Source organism: Panulirus ornatus, chromosome 2 (genome assembly GCF_036320965.1).
Source record: "Panulirus ornatus isolate Po-2019 chromosome 2, ASM3632096v1, whole genome shotgun sequence".
NCBI classification, from domain to species: domain Eukaryota; kingdom Metazoa; phylum Arthropoda; class Malacostraca; order Decapoda; family Palinuridae; genus Panulirus; species Panulirus ornatus.
Window position 1 is genome coordinate 5,712,523 of NC_092225.1, and position 8,373 is coordinate 5,720,895.

At 42.4% G+C, this 8,373-nt stretch overlaps 1 pseudogene; it reads left to right on the forward strand.

The window, feature by feature from the left end:
- Window positions 1–4,808, forward strand: part of LOC139753273 (charged multivesicular body protein 4b pseudogene) — a 47,704-nt pseudogene extending 42,896 nt beyond the window's left edge.
- Window positions 4,809–8,373: the final 3,565 nt, after the last annotated feature.

Below are 8,373 nucleotides of genomic sequence, written 5' to 3' on the forward strand. Positions count from 1 at the left end.
TCTGAGTGAAACGAAGCTTAAGGGTAAAGGGGAAGAGTGTTTTGGAAATGTCTTGGGAGTAAAGTCAGGGGTTAGTGAGAGGACAAGAGCAAGGGAAGGAGTAGCACTACACCTGATTCAGGAATTTTGGGAGTATGTGATAGAGTGTAAGAAAGTAAACTCTAGATTGATTTGGGTAAAACTGAAAGTTGATGGAGAGAGATGGTTGATTATTGGTGCAAATGCACCTGGGCATGAAAAGAAAGATCATGAGAGGCAAGTGTTTTCGGAACAGCTGAATGAGTGTGTTAGTGGCTTTGATGCACCAGACCGGGTTACAGTGATGGGTGATTTCAACGCAAAGGCGAGTAATGTGGCAGTTGAGGGAATAATTGGTATACATGGGGTGTTCAGTGTTGTAAATGGAAATGGTGAGTAGCTTGTAGATTTATGTGCTGAAAAAGGACTGGTGATGGGGAATAACTTGTTAAAAAACCGAGATATACATAAGTATACGTATGTAAGTAGGAGAGATGGCCAAAGTGCGTTATTGGATTACTTGTTAATTGATAGACGCACGAAAGAGAAACTTTTGGATGTTAATGTACTGAGAGGTGCAACTGAAGGGATGTCTGATCATTATCTTGTGGAGGCGAAGGTGAAGATTTTGGGGGGTTTTCAGAAAAGAAGAGAGAATGTAGGGGTGAAGAGAGTGGTGAGAGTAAGTGCGCTTGGGAAGGAGACTTGTGTGAGGAGACTTGTGTGGTAAATAGAGAAGAGGTAGTAAAAGCTTTACGGAAGATGAAAGCCGGCAAAGCAGCAGGTGTGGATGGTATTGCAGTGGAATTTATCTAAAAAGGGGGTGATTGTATTGTTGACTGGTTGGTAAGACTATTTAATGTATGTATGATTCATGGTGAGGTGCCTGAGGATTGGCGGAATGCTTGCATAGTGCCATTATACAAAGGCAAAGGGGTTAAGAGTGAGTGCTCAAATTACAGAGGTATAAGTTTGTTGGGTATTCCTGGTAAATTATATGGGATGGTATTGATTGAGAGGGTGAAGGCGTGTACAGAGAATCAGATTGGGGAAGAGCAGTGTGGTTTCAGAAGTGGTAGAGGATGTGTTGATCAGGTATTTGCTTTGAAGAATGTATGTGAGAAATACTTAGAAAAACAAATGGATTTGTATGTAGCATTTATGGATCTGGAGAAGGCATATGATAGAGCTGATAGAGATGCTCTGTGGAAGATTTTAAGAACATATGGTATGGGAGGCAAGTTGTAAAAAGCAGTGGAAAGTTTTTATCGAGGATGTAAGGCATGTGTACGTGGAGGAAGAGAGGAAAGTGATTCATTCTCAGTGAATGTAGTTTTGCCGCAGGGTTGTGTGATGTCTCCAGGGTTGTTTAATTTATTTATGTATGGGGTTATTAGGGAGGTGAATGCAAGTGTTCTGGAAAGAGGGGCAAGTATGCAGTCTGATGTGGATGAGAGAGCTAGGGAAGTGAGTCAGTTGTTGTTGGCTGATGATACATCGATGTTGGCTGATTCATGTAAGAAACTGCAGAAAATGACTGAGTTTGGTAAAGTCTCTGAAAGAAGAAATTTAAGAGTAAATGTGAATAAGAGCAAGGTTATTAGGTACAGTAGGGTTGAGGGTCAAGTCAATTGGGAGGTAAGTTTGAATGGAGAAAAACTGGAGGAAGTGAAGTGTTTTAGATTCTGGGAGTGGATCTGGCAGTGGATGAAGCCATGGAAGCGGAAGTCGAGTATAGGGTGGGTGAGGGGGCGAAAATCCTGGGAGCCTTGAAGAATGTGTGGAAGTCGAGAACATTATCTCGGAAAGGAAAAATAGGTATGTTTGAAGGAATAGTGGTTCCAACAATGTTGTATGGTTGCGAGGCGTGGGCTATGGATAGAATTGTGCGCAGGAGGATGGATGTGCTGGAAATGAGACGTTTGAGGACAATGTGTGGTGTGAGGTGGTTTGATCGAGTAAGTAACGTAATGGTAAGAGAGATGTGTGGAAATAAAAAGAGCGTGGTTGAGAGAGCAGAGGAGGGTGTTTTGAAATGGTTTGGGCACATGGAGAGAATGAGTGAGGAAAGATTGACCAAGAGGATATATGTGTCGGAGGTGGAGGGAACGATGAGAAGTGGGAGACCAAATTGGGTGTGGAAAGATGGAGTGAAAAAGATTTTGTGTGTTCACTGCCTGTACATGCAGGAGGGTGAAAGGAGGGCAAGGAATAGAGTGAATTGGATCAATGTGGTATACCGGGGTTTGACGTGCTGTCAGTGGATTGAGTCAGGGCATGTGAAGCGTCTGGGGTGAACTATGGAAAGCTGTGTAGATATGTATATTTGCGTGTGTGGACGTATGTATATACATGTGTATGGGGGTGGGTTGGGCCATTTCTTTCGTCTGTTTCCTTGCGCTGCCTCGCAAACGCGGGAGACAGCGACAAAGCAAAAAAAAAAAAAAATATATATATATATATATATATATATATATATATATATATATATATATATAGCGCTACTTCGCACATATGAGGGGGGAGGAGGTTCTTATTCCATATGCTGCGGGGTGCCGATGGGAATGAATAAAGGCAGACAGTATGAATAATGTACATATGTATATATATATATATATATATATATATATATATATATATATATATATATATATATATATATATATATATATATATATATATATATATATATATATATATATATATATATATATATATATATATATATATATATATATACATATGTACATTATTCATACTGTCTGCCTTTATTCATTCCCATCGGCACCCCGCAACATATGGAATAAGAACCACCTCCCCCCTCATATGTGCGAAGTAGCGCTAGGAAAGACAACAAAGGACCCATTCGTTCACAATCACTCCCTAGCTGTCATGTAATATTGCGCCGAAACCACATCTCCCTTTCCACATCCAGGCCACACAGAACTTTCCATGGTTTACCCCAGACGCCATACATGCTTGGTTCAATCCATTGACTGCACGTCGACCCCGGTATACCACAACGTTCCAGTTGACTCTATTCCTTGCACGCCTTTCACCCTCCTGCATGTTTAGGCCCCGATAATTCAAAATCTTTTTCACTTCATCTTTCCACCTCCAATTTGGTCTCCCACTTCTCCTCGTTCCCTCCACCTCTGTCACATATATTCTCTTGGTCAATCTTTCCTCACTCATTCTCTCCATGTGACCAAATCATTTGAAAACTCCCTCTTCTGCTCTCTCAACCACAATCTTTTTATTGCCACACATCTGTCTTACACTATTATTACTTACTCGTTCAAACGACCTCACACCACATATTTTCCTCAAATATCTCATTTGCAGCACTTCCACCCTCCTCCGCACAACTCTATCTATAGCCCACGACTCGCAACCGTACAACATTGTTGTAACCATTCTTCCTTGAAACATACCCATATTTTCTTTTCGAGATAATGGTCTCGACTTACAAACATTCTTCAAGGCTCCCAGAATTTTCGCCCCCACCCCCACACTATGATTCACATCCGCTTTCACGGTTCCATTCGCTGCCAAATCTACTCCCAGATATCTAAAACACTTCACTTCCTCCAGTTTTTCTGCATTCAAGCTTACCTCCCAATTGATTTGATCCTAAACCCTGCTGTACCTAATAACCTTGCTCATATTCACATTTACTCTCAATTTCTTCTTTAACATACTTTACCAAAATCAGTCACCAGCTTCTGCAGTTTCTCATACGAATCAGCCACCAGCGGTGTACCATAAGCGAACACCAACTGACTCACTTCCCAAGCTCTTTCATCCACAACATACTGCATACTAGTCCATCATTCCAAAAATCTTGCATTCACCTCCTTAAAAACCCCATCCATAAAGAAATTTTCTTCTCTAGAAAGTCCTGTTTCTGTTGATTAAGAAACAGGACTTTCTAGAGAAGAAAATTCAACAAGAAATCACCATCGCTAAGCAGAATGGCACTAAAAATAAGAGAGTCGCATTACAAGCTCTTAAGCGCAAGAAGAGGTATGACAAGCAGCTTCAGCAGATTGATGGAACTCTTAGTACTATTGAGATGCAGCGAGAAGCCCTTGAGTCAGCTAACACGAACACTAATGTCTTGCAAACAATGAGTGAAGCAGCCAAAGCTCTGAAATCAGCTCATCAACACATGAATGTGGATGAGGTCCACGACATGATGGACGACATAGCAGAGCAACAGGATGTAGCTCGGGAAATATCAGAGGCCATCTCTAACCCAGTGGCATTTGGACAAGATGTGGATGAAGATGATCTCCTGGCTGAGCTAGAGGAGCTCGAACAGGAAGACCTGGATGAGAAACTATTGACCACAGGTGAACCTGTTGGAGAGCTACCAGAGGTTCCCACCAGCTCCATTGCCAGGCCTGAGCGTAGGAAGAAGGAGGAGGAGGATGATGATATGGCTGAATTAGCTGCTTGGGCATCATAAACACTGTTCCTCTCCGTATGGACCCTGAACCCTGCTGTTTTGTTGACTTTCCAGTAATCGCTCCCAGGATGTCAAAGGTCTCCTCAATGAAACCATTGTGGGCATTGACCTTCATGTGCTTGCATACAAACCAGCCTGTTCCTAAATTCCTTCACATGTAATATATATATATATATATATACATATATTTTTTTTTTCAATTTTCCAAAAGAAGGAACAGAGAAGGGGGGCCAGGTGAGGATATTCCTTCGAAGGCCCAGTCCTCTGTTCGTAACGCTACCTCGCTAACGTGGGAAATGGCGAATAGTATGAAAAAAAAATATATATATATTTATATATATATATATATATTTCCATAGCCAGAGGTTGAACCATTATGTGACGTTCAATTTTTTCATTCATTTCAAGCTAAAAGTTTGTTTTCTAAATTGTTTCTTACATTTTTCATATGTATATATATGTATGTGTGTGTGTGTGTGTGTGTGTGTGTGTGTGTGTGTGTGTGTGTGTATATATGTATATTATCCCTGGGGATAGGGGTGAAAGAATACTTCCCACGTATTCCTCGCGTGTCGTAGAAAGCGACTAGAGGGGACGGGAGCGGGGGGCCGGAAATCCTCCCCTCCTTGTATTAACTTTCTAAAATGGGAAACAGAAGAAGGAGTCACGCGGGGAGTGCTCATCCTCCTCGTAGGCTCAGAGTGGGGTGCTTAAATGTGTGTGGATGTAACCAAGATGTGAAAAAGGGAGAGATAGGTAGTATGTTTGAGGAAAGGAACCCGGATGTTTTGGCTCTGAGTGAAACGAAGCTCAAGGGTAAAGGGGAAGAGTGGTTTGGAAATGTCTGGGGAGTGAAGTCAGGGGTTAGTGAGAGGACAAGAGCAAGGGAAGGAGTAGCAATACTCCTAAAACAGGAGTTGTGGGAGTATGTGATAGAATGTAAGAAAGTAAATTCCCGATTAATATGGTTAAAATTGAAAGTTCATGGAGAGAGGTGGGTGATTATTGGTGCATATGCACCTGGGCATGAGAAGAAAGATCATGAGAGGCAAGTGTTTTGGGAGCAGCTAAATGAGTGTGTTAGCGGTTTTGATGCACGAGACCGGGTTATAGTGATGGGTGATTTGAATGCAAAGGTGAGTAATGTGGCAGTTGAGGGAATAATTGGTATGCATGGGGTGTTCAGTGTTGTAAATGGAAATGGTGAAGAGCTTGTAGATTTATGTGCTGAAAAAGGACTGATGATTGGGAATACCTGGTTTAAAAAGCGAGATATACATAAGTATACTTATGTAAGTAGGAGAGATGGCCAGAGAGCGTTATTGGATTACGTGTTAATTGACAGGCGTGCGAAAGAGAGACTTTTGGATGTCAATGTGCTGAGAGGTGCAACTGGAGGGATGTCTGATCATTATCTTGTGGAGGCTAGGGTGAAGATTAGTATGGGTTTTCAGAAAAGAAGAGTGAAAGTTGGGGTGAAGAAGGTGGTGAGAGTAAGTGAGCTTGGGAAGGAGACCTGTGTGAAGAAGTATCAGGAGAGACTGTGTACAGAATGGAAAAAGGTGAGAACAATGGAAGTAAGGGGAGTGGGGGAGGAATGGGATGTATTTAGGGAATCAGTGATGGATTGCGCAAAAGATGCTTGTGGCATGAGAAGAGTGGGAGGTGGGCTGTTTAGAAAGGGTAGTGAGTGGTGGGATGAAGAAGTAAGAGTATTAGTGAAAGAGAAGAGAGAGGCATTTGGACGATTTTTGCAGGGAAAAAATGCAATTGAGTGGGAGAAGTATAAAAGAAAGAGACAGGAGGTCAAGAGAAAGGTGCAAGAGGTGAAAAAAAGGGCAAATGAGAGTTGGGGTGAGAGACTATCAGTAAATTTTAGGGAGAATAAAAAGATGTTCTGGAAGGAGGTAAATAGGGTGCGTAAGACAAGGGAGCAAATGGGAACTTCAGTGAAGGGCGTAAAGGGGGAAGGTGATAACAAGTAGTGGTGATGTGAGAAGGAGATGGAATGAGTATTTTGAAGGTTTGTTGAATGTGTCTGATGACAGAGTGGCAGATATAGGGTGTTTGGGTCGAGGTGGTGTGCAAAGTGAGAGGGTTAGGGAAAATGATTTGGTAAACAGAGAAGAGGTAGTGAAAGCTTTGCGGAAGATGAAAGCCGGCAAGGCAGCAGGCTTGGATGGTATTGCAGTGGAATTTATTAAAAAGGGGGTGACTGTATTGTTGACTGGTTGGTAAGGTTATTTAATGTATGTATGACTCATGGTGAGGTGCCTGAGGATTGGCGGAATGCGTGCATAGTGCCATTGTACAAAGGCAAAGGGGATAAGAGTGAGTGCTCAAATTACAGAGGTATAAGTTTGTTGAGTATTCCTGGTAAATTATATGGGAGGGTATTGATTGAGAGGGTGAAGGCATGTACAGAGCATCAGATTGGGGAAGAGCATTGTGGTTTCAGAAGTGGTAGAGGATGTGTGGATCAGGTGTTTGCTTTGAAGAATGTATGTGAGAAATACTTAGAAAAGCAAATGGATTTGTATGTAGCATTTATGGATCTGGAGAAGGCATATGATAGAGTTGATAGAGATGCTCTGTGGAAGGTATTAAGAATATATGGTGTGGGAGGCAAGTTGTTAGAAGCAGTGAAAAGTTTTTATCGAGGATGTAAGGCATGTGTACGTGTAGGAAGAGAGGAAAGTGATTGGTTCTCAGTGAATGTAGGTTTGCGGCAGGGGTGTGTGATTTCTCCATGGTTGTTTAATTTGTTTATGGATGGGGTTGTTAGGGAGGTAAATGCAAGAGTCTTGGAAAGAGGGGCAAGTATGAAGTCTGTTGGGGATGAGAGAGCTTGGGAAGTGAGTCAGTTGTTGTTCGCTGATGATACAGCGCTGGTGGCGGATTCATGTGAGAAACTGCAGAAGCTGGTGACGGAGTTTGGTAAAGTGTGTGGAAGAAGAAAGTTAAGAGTAAATGTGAATAAGAGCAAGGTTATTAGGTACAGTAGGGTTGAGGGTCAAGTCAATTGGGAGGTGAGTTTGAATGGAGAAAAGCTGGAGGAAGTGAAGTGTTTTAGATATCTGGGAGTGGATCTGTCAGCGGATGGAACCATGGAAGCGGAAGTGGATCATAGGGTGGGGGAGGGGGCGAAAATTTTGGGAGCCTTGAAAAATGTGTGGAAGTCGAGAACATTATCCCGGAAAGCAAAAATGGGTATGTTTGAAGGAATAGTAGTTCCAACAATGTTGAATGGTTGCGAGGCGTGGGCTATGGATAGAGTTGTGCGCAGGAGGATGGATGTGCTGGAAATGAGATGTTTGAGGACAATGTGTGGTGTGAGGTGGTTTGATCGAGTAAGTAACGTAAGGGTAAGAGAGATGTGTGGAAATAAAAAGAGCGTGGTTGAGAGAGCAGAAGAGGGTGTTTTGAAATGGTTTGGGCACATGGAGAGAATGAGTGAGGAATGATTAACCAAGAGGATATATGTGTCGGAGGTGGAGGGAACGAGGAGAAGAGGGAGACCAAATTGGAGGTGGAAAGATGGAGTGAAAAGGATTTTCTGTGATCGGGGCCTGAACATGCAGGAGGGTGAAAGGAGGGCAAGGAATAGAGTGAATTGGAGCGATGTGGTATACAGGGGTTGACGTGCTGTCAGTGGATTGAATCAAGGCATGTGAAGCGTCCGGGGTAAACCATGGAAAGCTGTGTAGGTATGTATATTTGCGTGTGTGGACGTGTGTATGTACATGTGTATGGGGAGGGTTGGGCCATTTCTTTCGTCTGTTTCCTTGCGCTACCTCGCAAACGCGGGAGACAGCGACAAAGTATAAAAAAAAAAAAAAAAAAAAAAAAAAAATAAAGAAATCAAACAACCATAGAGACATGAC